Below are 20,715 nucleotides of genomic sequence, written 5' to 3'. Positions count from 1 at the left end.
AAGCTTTTTCTGCATTTATTGATATGATTGTGTGTGTTTTGTCCAATAATCTATTGATATACTTTATTTTTTCAGATGTGAAAGCAGCCTTGCATTATTGGTATAAATCCCATTTTATCACTTATATAATCCTTTTTTTATATTGCTTGCTGGACTTAGTTTGCTTATATGTTATTGAGGACTGCTTAAAGTTTAATATTAAAAAAATAGAAGTGAAAGTACTCACTTTTCAATATTTTTTCATCTTTTTGTCAGGAAGGAAATAAATGAGTGTGGGTTTGCATGCTCATGCACACACACACACACACACACACACACACACTGTTAGCAAAACACATTCTTGGTGTTTTTCTTCAATTCTATGAAAATAATAATTTTTCCTTTCCTGTTTGATGGTCTTGTCTCCATTATAAATAAGGCATCTTTATGATATTATCACTTTCTTCTTCCAGAGTGTAGTGATATGGTGTAAGTGAGCAGAATTGGTTCCAGGAGCCAGAAATTGACAGAAGAATACAAATGCTGAATTCATGCCCAAGCAATCTTTCAAAAAAGGTATGTAATAAAAGTATATGGGTAAGTATCTTAAATGATTCCCACTTCCTTAGGGCTTTTCAATTTTTAAGGCGTAGTTCCTATTTGATTCAGTGATACAGGAACATGGGAAAGAACAGAAGAAGGAGGTGCATTGTAAAGTAGTGGCAGTGCTGAGAGTGTTAGGGTACAGAGTTGACCACCCCTCAATTAGACAGAGAACACTCTCGATAATGCAAGTCACACAGCAAGGTTTATTTCCAGCTAGCTGGGGTCCAAGTATCTGCCCGGCGCAGTGGGTTTCAACAAGGACCCCGAGCACTCAAAGCCAAGGGTTTATATAGCATTTTTTTAAAACATCCAACTCATAGTAACTTTCCATCACTTCAGAGACCATACATACTTTTGGCTTGCGCCCACCTGGTGATTTAGTAAGATAATCTCTCTAACATCTGGTCCCCGTGGTGCAACCACCCAGCCTTCCTGGTGGTTTAAGCTGATTAGCTGCAGCTGGGGGTGTTGCAGGGTGGGGTACTTTCTTGGAACTAAAGCAGGGAGGGGGGGGGGTCCCTGGAACTAAAGCAGGGAGGGTGTCCCTGGAACTAAAATAAAGTAGGGCAAAGTTCAGCCCTTGGGCCTGAGATGGCTGCCCAAGCTAAGATGGCTGTACTTATGCTAACCCATTCTTACAAGAGTAGTTGGCTGGTTTTGTGTTCGATGAGTTTTCCCACTGCTATGTCTTAGACTCCTTGGTGTTGCAGCAGGGAGGATTGGCAACTCCCTTCTGTGCCATGGAATGAAACATAAGCCACATTGTTAATTTTAGTAAAAGTCTGGTATAATAAATCACTTCTGTCCTATGATAGAGTTACTGTTTCCTCTCCATCAGATAAAATTGCTTTCATGTCCCTTGAAACTAAACACTGAGTTGTAACTTCCCTGGATGCTCTCTTCTTCATGAACCTGGTAAGGTTCATGTGTTTGGATTAACACTATTTTATTTAATCCTTCATAACACGATGAGATATCTTGTAAGATATCATTATCCCAATTTTATAAATGATGAAACTGAAGCTTAATAGGCACTTTGTGTAGAGTCATCTACCTAATGAGGCAGAACCTGACCCTGCCTGGTTCCAGTGGCAGTATTCTTACTACTCTGCTATCAGGGTCAGATATTTGAATCCTTTGTGCCTGGGAAGCTGATAACCTGCATTAGTCAATTCCATTTTGTTGTGGAGAGCTGAGAGGGTTGGGATGATTTATCTTTTTAAACCAAGCCACATTTCATCTTGAACCCATCAGTCAGACAGGAGAAGATGGAAATTACATCTCTTCTTGATAATATCCAACATGTAAATAAGCCTCTTCTTTCTCAGATGGCATTTGTTCATCCTTCAGTGGAATTTGTTTATATTCCTCTTTTGTTTCATCATGTGTCATGCCTGGGGGAGAAGAAGCAATTCTCATTTGAGCTCTACAAAATCCCTCACTGAAGGCTTGAACTTCCGTTTGCTGTATGAACACTGGAGATGATATTCTATAATTTAGTTTGGTGTGGATACAACCCAAGAACTCTGGTTCAGATGCTCACATGTTCAAGCTTAATATTTATTCTACCACCTTACAGTCTCTATACTGTAAGGAACTTCTTGTCCTCAGTTTATTGTCACAGAATCTAAATCCTTACTACAGAGTAGTGTCTCTCTGGCACATGTTCTGAGTCTGATATTGGCTGCTAAGCTTATATTTGCAGTGACTTGGGTTTGTCCTTCCCCATCTCACCTAAGGACCAAAAGGAAGCCACAAACTGTGCTTCTAAGACCAGTTGGGAATGGGCATTCAAAAACTCTTGTATGGTGATGCTTTACTCTTTAAAACTTAAGTGAGGTTAGGAATGACTATAAAGAAGGTCCCACAGTGTGGTAGAGGTCATGTTGGACCTGAAGCCAGGAACTGCAAGATGCAGAGTATTACAGCCAGACTTCATTCTGAGAAGTGACAGAACATGGAGGTAAAGCAGGGAAGGAGCTGTCCTTTGGAGCAGAAAACCTATGCTGATTGTAGGACTTGCCTCCAAAGGGGTTGCCAAGAAGTTTAAATAATACTTTAAAATACCAAGTGAGGGGGCACCTGGGTGGCTCAGTGGGTTGAGCCTATGCTTTCGGCTCGGGTCATGATCCCAGAGTCCTGGGATCGAGCCCCGCGTCGGGCTCTCTACTCAACGGGGAGCCTGCTTCCCTTCCTTTCTCTCTGCCTGCCTCTCTGCCTACTTGTGATCTCTGCCTGTCAAATAAATAAATAAAATCTTAAAAAAAAATACCAAGTGAGTTATGGAAATGGACACTCATCTATTACTGACACAAGTACCAATCCATACCTTCCTGGAGCATAATTTGGCAGTATTAATCAAGAGTTGCTTATTTTTCACTGTCTTTTCACTGGCTTATTCACATATCATTTTATTTGCTAAAATATTATTTCCAATAGCTGCATTATATTCTGTTCTTTGTACCATAATTTTTAAAAATCACATATCCTATTAGGTTGTTTCTAGTTTTTTATTACTGTAAATAAGCATGTTAGTAAGAGATGGTAAAACAAAGTTTGTAATTTTTGTGAAATATATACTAACATATAAATAGAATAAAATTTAGAAAACATGGTTCATCTCTGACAGGTGACTTAAGTGTCCTTCTAATTTTTGTACTAATTTTTTTAACTTCTCAATTTTCCAAAAATGAACATATAATATTTTCAAATAACTTTTTAAATTGTTAGAATGTATTTTGTCGGGGTGCCTGGGTGGCTCAGTGGGTTGGGCCTCAGCCTTCGGCTTGGGTCATGGTCCCAGGGTCCTGAGATCGAGTCCCGTGTCGGGCTCTCTGCTTGGCGGGGAGCCTGCTTCTTTCTCTCTCTCTTTCGGCCTGCCTCTCTGCCTACTTGTGATCTCTGTCTGTCAGATAAATCAATAAAATCTTTAAAAAAATGTATTTTGTCTCTTTCAAGCATATAATACAGTATTATTAACTAAAATCACAATGCTGTACGATATATTCCCAGAACTTATTAATTTTCTAACTGTTTGTGCCCTTTTACCAACCTCTCTATTTTTCCTACTCCCAAGTCCTTGGCAACCAATTTTCTATTCTGTTTGTATGAGTTTGACTTTTTTTTCCCTAAAGATTCTACATATAGGAGATGCTATGCAGTGTTTGTCTTACTCCACATAACTTATTTTAGTTAGTATAATACCCTTAAGATCCATTCATGTTGTTCACAAATAGCAAGACTTGCTTCCTTCTCATGGCTAAATGGTATTCTGTAGTTATGTATAAATCACATTTTCTTTATCCGTTCATCCATTGATAGACACTTAGATTGTTTTCGTAGCATGGCTGTTGTGAATAATGCTGCAATAACATGGGATGCAGATATCTTTTAGGTTTCTTGTTTTCATTCCTTTTGGATATATACTCAGAAGTAGGATTGTTGGACTATAAAGTAGTCTGTTTTTAATAGGAACCTCCATACTGTTTTCCACAGTGGTGCGACCAAGTTACGTTCTTACCAGTAATGCACAGGGTTCCCTCTTCTCCACATCCTTGCCAACACTTGTTATTTCTTGTCTTTTTAGATCTCAAATGTTTTCACCATGAAAAAGAAATGGTAATTATGTCATGTGATGGAGGTGTTAGCTAATGCTATAGTAGTAATCATATTATAATATGTAAGTGTAGCAAATCAACATGTTGTACAACTTAAACTTACACAGTATATGAATTATATCTCAATAAAAATTTAAAAAAATATTAAATTAAAAATGCATCTTGTCATATAGAAAATAAGAAAGCTACTAAAGACTTCTAGGGTCATATCAAAAGAACTCAGGAATCAACTTGAAGAGGCTCCCATGGGCTAAATCTAGGATAGTCTGAACATTAATAATTATCACAGAAATAGACTGTAGAAAACAAATATATTTAAATCCATGAGTTCATAATGATAAGATAAATGAAAACCTCATTCACCACCTTTGGAGGATTTTAGGAAATCAAATTATTATTTTGAAAATTAATGAATTAGAAAAAAGAATTAAGCATTTATCCTCATTTTTCTTTAGTGACCATACATAAGAGTAACCAGATAGTTACTGAATACTGATTTTTTTTTATTGAAACATTCTCGCTAATAAAGGAAGAGATTATAGGATGAAGATACTACAATTTTGTAATCTAAGTTGAAATAATGGATATGGCAATGGTTATCCTTGCTGCTAACATTACAAAAAGGAAGACGGCCTACAGTATTTATCTTCTGGTAGAAATACACATGGTCTATAATATATTTTTGAAAAATATCACCTGATTCTGGTTGAATTCCTAGATCCAGTTACCAGTTTGGAAAGAAAATACAGGGGAAGAGGAACATGTTAAATGACATCACTTTGATTTATTCAGACAATGGAAATCTCTAGCGCACCTATAATTTAGCTTCTTCATTAAAGGAAATAAAAGGGGGGAGGAACTGTAGGTTAAAAGTGACTTGATATATCAAGTATTTAGACTTTATGTGAATCCCAATTTGAACAAAATAATTGTAGATTTACTCTCTGAAACAGTCAATTAACTTTTAACATGGACTGCCTATTTGATGATAGTGAGAAATAATTTTTAAATTTTATTAGACATAGATGTGGGAAACAAAGGCAAAAGAAAAATTAAATTTCCTAATTACTTACAGCCCATTGACAAGTCCTTAAAACAGAGTGACTTTCCTCTAGGAACTGAGCCGCCTCAGCTGCTTAAGACTTTGCTAAGGGCAAAAGACAATCTTAGCCTGATCCCCAGTATCCTGTAAATCTATTTTAACATATAAAAATTCCTTTGGAAACTTCCTTTATCCCAACCCCATCCCCCCACCCCAGATACCTGTTGGCAGTCATCCCTCAAGTACGTAATCCACCAATATATATCCGAAGGGTCTCATTGAGTAAGGGACAGGTAAGGATAGGTAGGGGGCTATGTGATCAGGCTCACCAAAAAAACCTAGAAATGCTGAGGCATAATGAAACCAGAGGTAAGGGAATTAACCTTATCTGGTTGTCAGAAGTGGGGTCTTTTTATGGTACTCACATTGTGACCAACAAAAAATAACCAGACACCAAAGAAGAAGTAAGCCTTTAAAGGTATTATCACTATTCATACTCAAACCAAGATATCACAAGAATGATAAGGCCACAAACTCCCTGGTCAGTTCTAAATAAAGGACTGTCAGTGAGGCTCATGTTGGCGACCCTGTTGAGACCCCTCTCAGACCTGAGAGCTTTTTCTGTATCCTTGCTTAATAAAACTCTATTGCTTTAAAAACAAGAATGATTTCACTAATACAGTTTAAAAAAGGCAAGCTCTATTGCTTTAGTCTCTTACCTTTGTCTGAGAGATTCATTCTTCAACTCCGTGAGACAAGAAACTCTCCTGCTTCAACATGATAATGGTGTCATAGTCAATTTTTAAGAAAACGTCTGTAACAGACATATATACATGCCGAAATATTTCTTTATGATAGGATATGATGTCTGGATCTGTTTCACAGCCAAACAGCAGGAGAGGGAGAATGGGTGGGGGTGTCAATGAGATAAGAGTAATCCAAAGGGGTAATTGTTAAACCTGGAAATTAGGTACATAGAAATTTATTAGTGAGTCCTTCTATGTTTTTGTATTTTTGAAATTTGTTACTATAACTTTAAAATAATCAGATTTGATTAGTGTTAGCTTATATAAATTGGGAAGGGAGAGGATGAATTCTGGTTGTGGGCTCAGAATCAAATGTCACCAGGCTATAGAAACACTCAGGTGATGTTGTTGCCATATGGTGAAAGAACTGGTTTCTTCACTGTAACTGGCTTTGGGAATAGCTCCTTAGCAGCCCAGAACTCAGAAGAAGCTGATCTCAGACACATCCCTAAGACTACTGACTCTGATAGACCAGGTGACCTGGTATAGAATGTCGTGTTCTTACCTAGGCCAGCCTGAGCCTCAGTGTCTGTTGTTATTCTGAAGACTGGTCTGCTAAGGGATCTTAGCCCTGAGCCGCCCGATTTCCAGACTTCTAGTTCGTACTTGCTGCTCTTCCTTTGTCTTGGAGGTCGAAATTTCAGTAAAGTGCTGTTAGTCCTCTCCAGGGCTGAGCTCACACCCAGGAAATCAATCCATATTGGGTATTAAACTAATTGAAAACAAGTCCCTGAGGTCTTGGTGAATTAACAACAGCTCCTTGGCTGGCACATGTGGCCTCTCTTTGTATAAGAGGTTGTCCGTCTGAAACTGTGTGCTAATTGAGCTTATAGAAATCTAATGATGTGTTAATAGTTCTTTGAAAGAACTTAAACTTAACCAAACTTAAAGTTAACCAACTTCTAGCGTATTTTTAACACAATGAATCACATCACCCTCATTTTATTCCTTTGTAAATCCAGATGTGGGGTAAGGCATATTAGGAATGTGCAGAAAGAATTGGCTTTTTGAGAACAATACCAAAAATATCAAGTCATCTCCACCTGGACTTCTGTGGCTCTTAAGAGTGAACTACAAGTATCATCTTGGCTTTTAGGTAAAGTCTGAGGAGATAAGTGATACAGTAAATGATAGTAGGTACTCTGGAGACAGAAAGATTTGGGTCTGAATTCCTTTTTTTGTCCTCTATCAGCTACGTAAATTTAGAGGCTAAGTAACTCCCTTTAATACGAAAACAACTGGATCCCAGTGTTGTTGTCTGTAAAGGTATAATACTACTTACCTTGGAAACTTGTGACGATTGCTAAGAACATCCTAAGTAGGTGGTGCCTGGTAACTGGTCGACCTTAGTGTCTTCTGATATCTTGAGAGTTTTTAGAAAAGTAAATTGATAATGTAATTGTTAATATAATGATAAATTGTTGTCAGTAATTGTTAGATCTGAGTAGAGAACTCAGAGCTCATGTGGTTCAATTCTCTGAGTTTGCTTTGAAGTTACTGTTGTTTAAAAAAAAAAAAAAAAGAAAGAAAAAGGCTCCCGAGACTCAGTTTTGAGAAAAGAGCAAGTAGGACAAGTCATATATTTGCTTCTGGACAAGAGCAGGTGAAAAAAGAGATTCCCATTTTGGACGTCTGGAAAGATCGTTCAAGATGAAACCAATAGGGGCACCTGGGTGACTCTGAGGGTTAAAGCCTCTGCCTTTGGCTCAGGTCATGATCCCAGGGTCATGGGATCGAGCCTCGCTTCAGGCGCTCTGCTTAGCAGGGAGCCTGCTTCCTCCTCTCTCTCTCTGCCTGCTTCTCTGCCTACTTGTGATCTCTGTCAAATAAATAAATAAAATCTTTAAAAAAAAGAAAGATGGAACCAATAAGAAGAATTTTCAAACTGGATTAGATACTACTAGACAAAATAACGGGAGATTTCTTCATAGACAAGAAGGCAGATCTGTACTTTAGTCTGGGCTAAGCAGTTAGAAAAGCTCAAATAGCTCTGCCATCCACTCCTCTGAGATTCTACATCCTCATCTGTTACTGTTTAGAGCTGTGGGCCCATTTATGGACTGTCTCCCACCACCATGGATTCTTTTAAGGTAACTTTCTTGTATTATTCTCAGGACAACAAAAGATGTTATGATTATTCCCAAATCTAGATGGGAGAGGATGCTTAACCTACTGAAAGTCATGAATGGATGTGAAGAGTAAAAGTACCCAGAACAGTCCCAGGCCGGCAGGCCCCAGAAGATGGAAAATTACTAGCAATAGAAAGAGAGAACCAGAAGCCCCACTGGGAGCAGGAGATAACCAGCCGTTTTTGCTTCTGTAAATAGGCTTCCCACCACAAACCTCCTACACTGCCCTAACCCCTGTTCTCTTTTAAAGAAACCCTCCCCCCCAACACACACACCAATTTAAACTCACCTACAGCAGTGAGCACAGCGTTTGGAATCTGACCTCCTGCACTGCCCTAAATCATCTCTATAACCCCAGTGCCCGCGGCCCAGGACTTTGAGCGTGAGATGGGTTTGCTAGTGTGAAATAAGCCCAAGTTCTTCTACTTCTCTGAGTGTCCCTTGGTTTCTCACTGGTCTGATTATTTTCTGCAACAGATGAACTGAATGATTTCATACCAGTCTTGTCCAGCAGAGAATATGCCTTGTCCTACTTGGTGTTTTCTTGAAACAGTCTGGGAGGAGTCTTTTTTTTTTTTTTAAACAACTTTACTCACATAATTTAGATACCATTAAATCTCTCCTTCACTTGGTTTAGTGAGAGAAGTCAAAAGAGTTTAGTGCATATACAAAATTATAGAACTATTACCATTATCTGACTTTAGAACATTTCCATCAAGCTTGAAAGAAACCTCTTGCTCATTTATAGTCTGTTCCCATTTCCATTCCCAGACCTAAACTACTAAACTACCTAAACTACTAAACTGTGTAGATTTGCCTTTTCTGGACATTTTATATATGTAGATCCTATAACATGTGTTCTTTAATGTCTTGCCCTCTTTTTTTAGTATGTATCAGTATTTCCATTCCTTTTATTGCTGAATAGGGGCACCTGGGTGGCTCAGTGGGTTGGACCTCTGCCTTCAGCTTAGGTCATGATCTCAGGTCATGATTTCGGGGTCCTGGGATGGAGCCCCGCATTGGACTCTCGGCTCAGCAGGGAGCCTACTTCGCCCTCCCCTCTCTGCCTGCCTCTCTGCCTACTTGTGATCTCTCTCTCTCTCTCTGTCAAATAAATAAATGGAATCTTAAAAAAAAAAAAAAGTCTCCCTTTTATTACTGAATAGCATTCTACTGAGTAGATATACATTCTCTTTATTCATTTACCAATTGATGGACATTCAGGTTACTTCTACTTTTTGGCTATTATGAAGCATGAAGTGCTTGAACATTTGTGTATAGATCTTTGTGTAGATGTATATCTTTTATTTGTTCTGGGTAGGTACCTAGGAGTGGAAATTTTGTGTTACATGATAATTCTGTATTTGCCTTTTTAAGAAACTGCCAAGCACTTTTCCAAATGGCATCATTTTACACTTTCACCAGTGACATATGATGGTTTCAATTTTTCTGTGTCATTGCTGACTTTACTATTGTCTGGTTCTATAGCCATTTCAGTGGGTAATGGTGGGATGGACATTTTTACAAAGGCTCTGATCTAAGCCAGAATATAGATGGGTGTTATCATTTTTATTTATTCATTGTAACCTTTTTCCTGCTTTAGACATATGAGGGTTCAGGACCCACCTGGACCAGTCAATCCTGTTTTTAAGCAGAATTCTAATAATACACTTGTAAGTGTGTTCAGTCTTGTATGTATCCATGGTAAGTGTTTTTCCAGTTGGAGGACAGTGTTTTTCCTCTTTTGTTTTATAGAATATTTAATTAAATTCTTTAATAAGGTCAAGTAAAGCATCAATTTTAGCTTATGGAACTCAGTTTCATACTTTTTAATACCTGACTTGGACGCTCACTGGCAAAGAACCATGAAATTAGTGGACAAATGAAAGTCTATGTGATTTGTGCACTTCTTACTTACAAACACTGAGGAGAGGAATGGGATTTTGGATCAGTTGGTTGGCTGTTCATCAGAATGAGTTTACACTTTCAGAGTCTCACCAAAAGACAATGTGAGTTTTGTTTTGTTTTACTAATTGCAAATTAAATGATCCAGTTTCTCTCTTTATATTGTGTGTGCCTATGCCTCCCTACCCTCAGGAGGTCTCCTAACCCTTTCGTCAATTCATCAGAGCTGCTCAGTGCTAGGACCCAGAAGGCAAGTAAATTTTGTGGCCCTACTCTTAAGGCATGAACACTTCAGGTGGGAAGATGAGAGTAAGGGCAGGAAATCACAGTGATTTAAAATCAGTTGCCAAACTGAACATATTCTAGGAGCACAATGGTAGGCTCTAGGAGGTGATGGTCAGATTTCTCCAGGACAGCTTCATGGTCTAAATAAGAGGTAATGCAGACTTTTAAATATTCTAAAATTCCTACTAATGTAGAATTGGAAGAAGCCTAAGATACCCTGATACCTCACTGAGCAGACATCAGATCTTCTGCCAGAGGTTTGAAAATTGTAAATCTGTCAATGGTGGGAGGAAAAGAAAATTTGGGTAGAGGAAGTAGGTAGGCATTATTATCTCTATCTCTGTTATCTCTGTTTTTTCCTCTTGATGCCTGTCTGAGGCAGGGGAGATGAGGGAGGCAAAAGTCTCATTCCAGGACACCTGCAGTTATGAGTGCTTCTCTCTGTGGCTGATTATTGGCTCTTAAATGGGTCATTCAAAATATTTCCCTGACTACCTACAACCCAGTCTCTGCTCTACTTAAACCAAATAAATAGATCATTTTGGGACTATGACAGAAGTTGTAAGAAATCCTGAAAATCACATAAGTTCATACTAAAACCAATCAAATAACAAACATAAAAAATCAGCCTCTTATTCCTGTAAATTGAATCTTTCAATGATGAAAAATTCACAGATACAGACATGTTCTTTTTTTTTTTTTTTAAAGGCTGGATTACTGGTTGGTTTCAGTTTAGTTATACCTGAATGTTTTAGGAGAGGGTGAGAAACTTCGCAGTAGTTTAATCTAACATGTCCTATGCTGTCATTTTGTTTAAGTATGAAGTTATTTAAAATACATTTTTTTTTCTCATTGACGTTTTAGGTGGAAGCATGTACTTTGAAACTCTAGCCACAGAATTGACATAAACTCACCATAAAATTTGAGACAGACATTCATTAATTTCATAAAACAGAAAAAAGTATATATTCTTTTAGACATTGGTAATAACTAGATCATATATAGAACCTTAACTAAATTTGAAGATGAAAAAAACTGAATCTTAGAGAGGAGAAGTAAATTCACCCAAGATCAGCTGGTTAGAGGCATAGTTTAGATTCAAAATGAGATCTGTCTGCTTCAAATCATAATATTTTTGCCTCATTTATTCCAAAATTAAGATATTCTCTTAAACTGAAAATTTGGCTATATACCTATATATATGTATGCATATAAAAAATAAAAAAAACTAGCAAAAAATTTTTTCTAAATTTGTTTATTACCGATTCTCATAGGAAGCCCATCATTTATGGTTGATTAATACTTTTTTTTTAACCTTAGGTGAAGATATTATTGTTCAAATGAATCAAAGCAAGGAATCTTAATAAAAATATTTAAACTGGTTATAAATGGCTGGTAGGGTTATAGGTTTTAAAAACATCCTTTTTGGAGTGTCTGGGTGGCTCAGTGGGGTAAGCCTCTGCCTTTGGCTCAGGTTATGATCTCAGGGTCCTGGTATCTCTGCTCAGCGGGGAGCCTGCCTCTCCCTCTGTCTGCCTGCCTCTTTGCCTACTTGTGATCTCTCTCTCTCTCTCTCTCTCTCTCTGTCAAGTAAATAAATAAAATCTTAAAAAGAGAAAAGACAGGTGGGAGGAAGTTGGCAGACACCTTCCTCTTCCTTTAAAAAAAAAATCCTTTTTTTTTTCTATTTCCCAATTTTCTACAGTTGTTTCTTAAAAAATAACTGCTGTAAATTAGTTGCCTATTATAACCTGGTATACCATGTTCTTTTCCCCACTATGCTATTGGTACAGCACTGAGATGGTACCCAGTGAGCACATGTTGACAAAATGAATGGAGAAAATAGTGAACACACTGAGCTAAACATAAACTTTTAAAAAATTATTTTTTTCTTTTTTTTTCAAAGATTTTATTTATTTATTTGACAGAGAGTGAGAGATCACAAATAGGCAGAGAGGTAGGCAGAGAGAGAGAGGGGGAAGCAGGCTCCCTGCTGAGCAGAGAGCCTGATGTGGGGTTCGATACCAGCACCCTGAGATCATAACCCTAGCTGAAGGCAGAGGCTTTAACCCACTGAGCCACCCAGGTGCCCCCAAAATTCTTTCTTTCTTTAATTGCTTTTTAACATGAAAAAAACTATTATTAACATGAAGAAACTGCAGTTCAGAATGGTTAAGTAATCTGTCTGTAATCCAATGGCTAGGTAGTAAAGAGATGACATGTAAAACATTGTATTGTGTTATAATGATGCTGGAGGTATTTATGTTTACATCAGAAAATTAATGCACCTGAAAGTTTACCATGAACTCTTCAGATAGGTAGATAATATTGATAGCAACCAAACTGTGAGGGTGTTGGGTAAACTCTGAGGAATAGCTTAGATTTTAATGCAGTGTGTGCCCAGATCCAGGCCTGTCTTTCTTCCTACCATGAGAACCACCTGTCAGATGGAAGGGGAGTGATCTGGAAACGTCTGTGCAACTGGGAAGCATGTACCTAGATGAGTCCTAATTTCTCTGCTTACTTTGTTAGCTAACAAAATATATCCTGGTGCTCTTGAAAATTAAAAAAAGAAGAAGAAAATAACTGACAAGTTTTTCCTTTCTCCAAGCCTTCATTTTTCTATACCAGGGAAAGGCTGGCAGATCAGCAGGCCTCCAGCTACTGCCTTTCTAATTGACTGTGTTGTGTTCTGGGCTCTCACTGCTTTTTCACTAAGGCATAAGAACAAGCCCCAGATGGTTCTTGAAAACTAACCTTTGTGCTCCAGGCCTTGGCCAGTCCATCTGGCCTTACGTGCTTAATAATAGATTTTTCACCTGAGCCCTACAAATCAGGAATGGAAATTTGCTCCTTTCATTGGTTCCTGTGTTGCCAAGAGAAAATCATTGAAGACCATTGGAAAGATTTAAACCAAGCTGTATCTTTTCCCAAAGAAAGCAAATCCTGGATGCTTAGGATTGTCCTAATTCCTTTAATCTTGCAGTGCTAAGCAAGACTTCAGAGAAACATTCAACCATATTTTAAATTCTTTGATTCTCATCATTCACTCAGGCATCTCTTCTTTTCCTCCACTATTTCCTCCTTCCCTAACCTTATTTTCACCATGATAATGCTAAGTCTTTTGAGTTATTTGTTCTTCAGGATGCTTTCCAGATGTTATAGGAAAAAAATACCATGTTATAATATTCATAATCATAGTTTCCATTTATCAAGTACTACCAATCACGTAAAGGTATATGTAAAGTATTTCCATTTTAGAGATGATTCTACTGTGTGAAAGAGAGAGTAGCTGACTCTTGCACTTAACACACTGACATACATGTGGCAGATCTGGAATATGAACCCTGTTCCCATTATCAAACCCAGGTTTTTTTTTTAAATATTAAATTTTGTTATTAAAATTCATAGTCATGACTCTTTCTCTAGCCATGGACATGACTGTTAGTATTTGATTAATCTTTTGAACCGCACTATGTCTTGCAGCAAGGAGAATCACCTCATGTACTGGAAAGAGCAAGATAAGGGGACATGGTGGCTGTATGCATTTTAACCCTTCCAGATGTCCATTAGAATACCAGTGGAATGAAAACTATAAGAAAAAAATAAATGTATCAGCACAGGAGTCACGGAAGGATTACATTTAAAGGAAGAGCAAACAAGCCAACCAACCAAACACAGAACACATATACCAGCCAAATGAAATGATTTGGAAATTTGCTATTTTTCATGCTCTACAGCATTTTATTATAGAAGAGTTATCTATTTCTTAAGTACTCGGGCTTTTTCTTAGAGTGTTAAGCAAAGAATTTTGTACTATTAATTCAGCAATCTCTAAACTTTTTGATCCCACATTTATAGTAAGGAATTTTGGGGTTTATGTGTTGCAGCATATGACTTTTGAATCAAGTCCTCAGCTGTTGATCTGCTAGTGATAGGAGCACCCTCACTGAGTATACATTATTAGTGAAGGACACTTTATTCCCTGTCATTTTTTACATATGATTAAATATAACAACAGTTCTGATTTTTCCCCCCACATCCTATTGACTTACCTTGTGCACCTTTTTTGTTTGTATACTAATACTACCCTTAGGCTTAGGTAATCTGATTAATCTGATTTTCCCCCCACCAATGGTCATATTCCTGCCTGACCATTACCTAATTACAGCAAAGCCTGAGCCACATCAAGGAAGTTGAGTAGCTCTCCTCTGAGAGTCCTGATGTTTTCAGAGGGTATGATTCTGGGAAACGGTATATGTACAGTAACATTAACCTCTTCTTGGGGCTTTTCCATTGCCTTTTAAGGACCAGTTATTAAAGGCCTTTTCCTTTCTCTCTGAGTTTCTTAAGGCTACACCGGGACCACCGATTTGAACAGTAATCATCTGGTTTCCAAGTTCGTCTCAGGAATTTGTCGTAAACGATGCAATGAATAAACACACTAAAGAAAAGCATGATTTTTTTTTTTTGTAGGTTCATATAGCAGATCATAAAAAGTATATATACTTGGCTGGCAGTAAAATCTATCAAAGTTTTTCAACAGCCTCATATTTTTTACATTCCTCCGCTGCCACCAGCAGCTGCCTCTACATATGTTCCATGATTTTATGGGTGCATTACAACAGCATCAAAGCTGCTGTAACATTGCAGGCACGTTTTTATGGGGAGTGATTTCAACACCATGCCGTCCGGCTGGCCCACCCCAGCCTTCTGTTGCTGGAACAGAATGGCAAAGGCATTGAATAAAGGGGATAAAGAGTAAGACAGAGAGTGGTCCAAAATGAATATTGCTTTTTCTCCATGCAAAAGTTACCTTCCTTTATCAGCTCATCAGGGCAACTCACTTCCCTAGAGATGGCAGGAGGACAAAGCGTCAGAACATCTATGTTTCTATGAGGAAATAGCCCATGTAGAAGCAATTTATAACCTCAGTAATGACAGCATGATATGTTTATGTGGCTAAATGAGGGTGCTTATGTTCTACTAGGGTGGTCAGAATAATTATATTATTATTATCATTACATGTAATATCTACATAATTATGTCATTAATATTGAACATCTAGGCTGCATCTCCAGGGGGGATGTATCCCAAAGAATATTGCATCTGCTGGCCTATTTTTCTTCTTTCTTATATCTACATAGCAAATGAGCAGATGGAGTGTGGGCGGCCTTGTGTTCATGTCCTTAAGGCCCCCAGACACCAACCATCCTGTTCCCTCAGACTCGCTTCTGCTTTCTGCACAGGGCACACACTTGAATGTATCTAGCCTATGCTTCATGATAAAGAAGTGCCAGGCGCTGAGACTAAGGGAGGAAAGATGCGGGCATGTGTGTGAAAGAGATGGAGACTTTCCTGTTGGCTTAGAAGATAGTGGCTCTTGTTACCACCTCTTAGATTCTTTTCAAAGAAAGAGAACTCTTATAAAGGAAGAATTGAGGGAGACACTGATATACTTGGAGAAGTTACACTTTGAGGGAGGAGTTTCTGGATCTGGGTTTCAGGCTGAACTGGTTCCAACAAGTGAAAGCCTTTGTCCTCAAAGTGCTCTCATGTTCCTTTCCTTCCTTTCCTCCCTCCTTCCTTCTTTCTTTCTTAAGATTTTATCTATTTCAGGATTTTATCTATTTATTTCAAGATTTTATCTATTTATTTTTCAGAGAGAGCAAGCATAAGCAGGGGGAGCAGTGCAGAGGGAGAAGCAGGCTCCCTGCTGAGCAAGGAGCCTGATGCAGGACTTGATCCCATGACCTTGGGATCATGACCTGAGTGGAAGGTAGACACCTAACCTACTGAGCCACCAAGGCATCCCTGATCTCATTTCAATTAACTGGAAGTTAGCTAACCAGTTTGGGCATTAACTAGACATTCACTGATGGATTTTAATTTTGAAGCTGTACATATATAGGTATATTTCCTTATTCAACTTCTGCTGTTCCAGGCTCCATGCTAAGCGCTGCCTGGCAATTTGCTGACTTCTTGATGTTAATCAGTCTTGAATACCTTTGATGAGAAAAATGCACAGCATTTGTTGGTGCTGAAAGGGACCTCAGAAATCAGCCATTGCACTCTTCTTTATATTATATCTTCTGCTCAGGTGGAGAGACAGGGAAAAGTGATTTGTTCAGGGTACAAAGTAGAGTGGAGAACAGGTCAGAAGTGAAATCTTCTGATACTTTTTCCACTATATGTTTTCAGAGTTGCTTTTAAATTTGGGCTTGGAAGTCATAGTGTCTTTATCCTGCAGGTTGTCATTTCTGATTTGCCTTTCATGTGCTCAGACAGTCCTTCTTGAAACGATGTGTGTTTTAGGCATATTTTTCCAGGGGGCAAGATGAATTGGCACTGAGCCCACTGTAATCATCTTTCTATTACATCTCTTGAGCAAGACTGTGCTTCTTGAAAGGTGTGCCTTTGGATAGAATCTGTACGCTCTTTCTTTTTTTGCACCTTCTAGAATGTTCCACATTCTTCTCAACATTCTCCACACTTATGTCTGGCTCCATCCCTGTAAGTATTTCAGCCAGCATTTTAAACTCAAAAACCACATGTTGTGACTCTTTTTGGTCTCTTGTTCAACATTAGCATGTAAAAAAAATCTTATGTATATTGTTTTGGCATAATTGTTAATTATTTTTTGTAAATTCTTTATGGGGCAATCTTCTAGATTTTTTTAATATTTTATAAATTCATGTTAGGCATTTTCTTTTCATAACACTCATCCCACTCACTACCATCTTGGTAAAAACCCCAGAATAGCAGATTATACTGATTTGCATCTTCTAATGAGAGTCCATGGAAGTGAAAAGAAAAAGAAACTTCTTTTGAATTAGTAAAACTAAGGATAACTCAAGAAACAGGCTCTATGCTGTGTACTTCACAAATAAAACTTCTAACATTTACAATAAATTCTCAGATTCAGTGGCATTTGACAAACGGGGAAAATGAGGCACAGAACACCTGAGTTACTGGTGCAAACTCTCACGGAGCAGCAGTGGCACGGACAGGATTCCAACTCCTCCGTCTGGTTTCAAAGCACACGTTCTTTTTACAGAACCTTGTGGCCAGGCTGTACACTAAGCATATTCGCATCCTTTCTCTCACTGAATCCTCACAATAGCCATTTTTCAGATAAGGAAACTGAAGCTGAGAGAGGTTAAGTAATCTGTCCAGGGTCACTCAGCAAATAAGCAGCAGGTAAGCAGAAGAGACTCAAATTTAAGTTGGTCTGGTTCCAGAGCTCATGTTCTTCCTGCTGAACCATCTTCTTTTTAAGAAATCAATGTGTTCACGGACTCTGTTTGATCACGCTGCCAACTCTCAATTATTTGTTTAGGAATTAAGCCATACGTATTATTATTATTTTTAATGTCAAAGGCATTTAACTATTTAGATACTTTCAAGTTATTTCTCTGATCTTCCTCAGTGGTGGGAAATCCAAGAAGAACTGAGAAATGATATAGAGTTGTCTAGTCAGAAGAAAGGGCAACAATAAGAAGATGTGACTGAGGTTTCCAGTTTTTTTCCAGGGTTGCCATATGAAGAAAAGATTCACTTCTATTCTAGATGACTTAATAGATTAGAATTATGGCAAATGATAAATGTAAGCTAGAGGGAAAATATTTTAGATGAAAATAAAGAAAAGCTTTCTAAAAGTCAGAGCTGTCTAAATACAGAATAAGCTGTGTTGTAATGTGGCAAAGTACAGGAGAAGCGGGTGACCACTGGGCAAGGTTGCTGTAGCAGGGATCTGATGACATTTAAGGTCCTTGAGATTGGAAGATCGTCTGACACAGCTTTGCATTCCTGTGTATTCATCACTGGATGCTTGCCTGCTAATTCTGCTGAATCTGGGATGTGTTCCCTAACAACTTGGCACAAGTGGCTTAGAAAAATGGAGAGCCAGGAGGGATGGATCTCTGTGTCTGTCTTCATCAAGCCTGGGTGTGTCAGTCCACAAACCAAAGGAATGAGATGCATTAATGCCAAGTATCATCAGTGGGCCTCTGTCAAAGTTCCAGACAGAGGGAGAAGGGGATACAATTTGCAGTGCTCCTTTTCATTTGAATTTTTCATGTCTTGGTGTCACAATAATAAGAAAAGAAAAAAAAAAATCAACATTCTCTGGGGGTTATTTTGAAAGGGTACAGAGTAGCTAAAATCTTAAAGTTTTGGGTAACGTTACCATTTGCAGTACTGATAGTTTTCTTTTCCTTTGAATGGCAGTCACAAAGTTATTAGATATAAAAATGATAATAATGATAAGATTATAATGACAGTTTACTGGGAAGTCACTATATTTTAGGTATTATTCTTGCTATCTTATAGATGAGTAAAATAAGGTATAAAAAGCTTATACAACAAACTCACACAGCTACAAAATGGTAAAACTAGAATTCAAACCCAGGTCTATTTAATATCAGAGCATGTGTTCTTATTTGTTGCAAATATTTCCATAACCTCTGATATTTCTTACTCTTTACAAGTAGGAATCACTATTATTTCTCTTTTGCTAGATAAATTTTTTTGAATGAGATGCTGGAAGGAACCATAGTCATTTCTCTTCTGGGCACGTTTGGCAACCATATAGACTGTCCATCTGTAAATAGAGCAGTGGGAAGTACACTACCTTTGGTCTAGTTACATTGTTTTCTTCTCATCTTAATTTCTTTGTCTTTAAACAGGAAAGGTATCTTAGTTTGTGTTCCCTGAAAGCAGAGCCCAAGACAGGTAGTTGGGTGTAAGCCCCCCAACTTTTTAGTTGAACTTAGGAAGCAGATGTCAAGGAGTGAGGACTGAAGACAAGCTGATATAAGGGAACATTATTGAGGTCATGCAGGCCCCAGGGATCAGTTCTTCTGAGCAGTGTACCAGATATGGCCTGGAATCATCCCCTTGAAAGACAGGAGACTAGGGTACCTATCCATCCATTCCTATCCCCTGTTTGTTGAGGGTTTTGTCCAGGGACTCTCCTTGCATGATGTTTAGTGAGCTGATCTAGAACAGAAAGTGGAAAGGCAGGACATACGATTGAGGGGGGAAAACTTGCAGTTATTTTTTTTTTTAACATTTAAAAAATTATTTATTTATTTGACACACACACAGAAAGAGAGAGAGAGAGAGAGAGAGAGAGAGAGAGAGAGAGAGAGCACAAGCAGGGGGAGTGGCAGGCAGAGGGAGAGGGAGAAGCAGATCCCTCCCACAGAGTATGGAGCCCAACCTGGGGCTGAATTCCAGGACCCTGGGATCATGACCTCAGTTGAAGGAGGACACTTAACCCTGCTGAGCCACCCAGGTGCCCCCAAAATTGGCAGTTCAAAAGAAGCATAAACTTTCACAGAACTGTCCACCATGGTTGCAGCTAAAATCACTTGGTGGGTTTAGGAGATGTGATATCTGCTACACAAAATTATAGTAGGTGCTCTATAAAATTTTTTATAAATTAATGCAATTTATATATCTTAAAAATTTTATTTATTTATTTATTTATGAGAGAGAGAGAGAGAGAATGAGTGCATGCATATGCGAGAGTTTGTGAGGGGCAGAGAGAGAGAATCTTAATCAGGCTCACACTCAGTGCAGATCCCCATGCAGGGCTCTGTCTCAAGACCCTGTGATCATGAGCTAAGCCAAACCTGAGAGTCAGACGCTTAACCCACTGAGCCACCCCGGCACTCCCATACTATTTATAAATTCATACAATTCTTGATCTAGAGTTATGTGAAAGCAACTCATTGAATTCCCATTTTTCAGTGGTGGAAGCTGTGGTCCAAAGAGAGAAATGATTTATTCAAGTTACCCCCACTCTGAGTTAGTGGATGAACTGAGCCTCAAGTTCACATCCCATGAACTATGGCCACTGTACTTGTTGGAGAACTTCCTAGCTGATACTAATTAATGCCTAATTAATGACTGCTTTCTTGCTGTGGTCTTGAAGTCCTAAATATGGTTATCCCCACTGGCTTTGTTGAAGTTATCCATTTCAGAAGTTATGCCAACAGGATTGCCTTATCCATGTTGGCTAATTGCTACTGCGACTCCAGGGTAAGAGGGATCAGGATGACAGTTAGGGAGAGGGAGGCAGCTCCTCCCCAAGAACTGTGCATCTCTCATATTGCTCATTAGTAGCCCTTGTAATCCTCTCCTGCCTTCATTGCCGGTTGTATTTGCATATATCTGTTGTGTACAGCAGAGGCTCGGGGAGTGATGAAGAAGGATGCCAGGACATGAAACCCAATAAGGATACTGAGTTCCATCTTCAGAACTAAGGAGCATGGTAATTAAAGCAGTATTTACAATGCAATAAAGGCAAAGCTAATTACTGGCAAATGAGATCGAGATGA

The sequence above is a fragment of the Mustela nivalis genome, assembly GCF_964662115.1.
Source record: "Mustela nivalis genome assembly, chromosome: 9".
In the NCBI taxonomy this organism is placed as follows: domain Eukaryota; kingdom Metazoa; phylum Chordata; class Mammalia; order Carnivora; family Mustelidae; genus Mustela; species Mustela nivalis.
Note: the sequence above shows the minus strand (reverse complement) of the source record.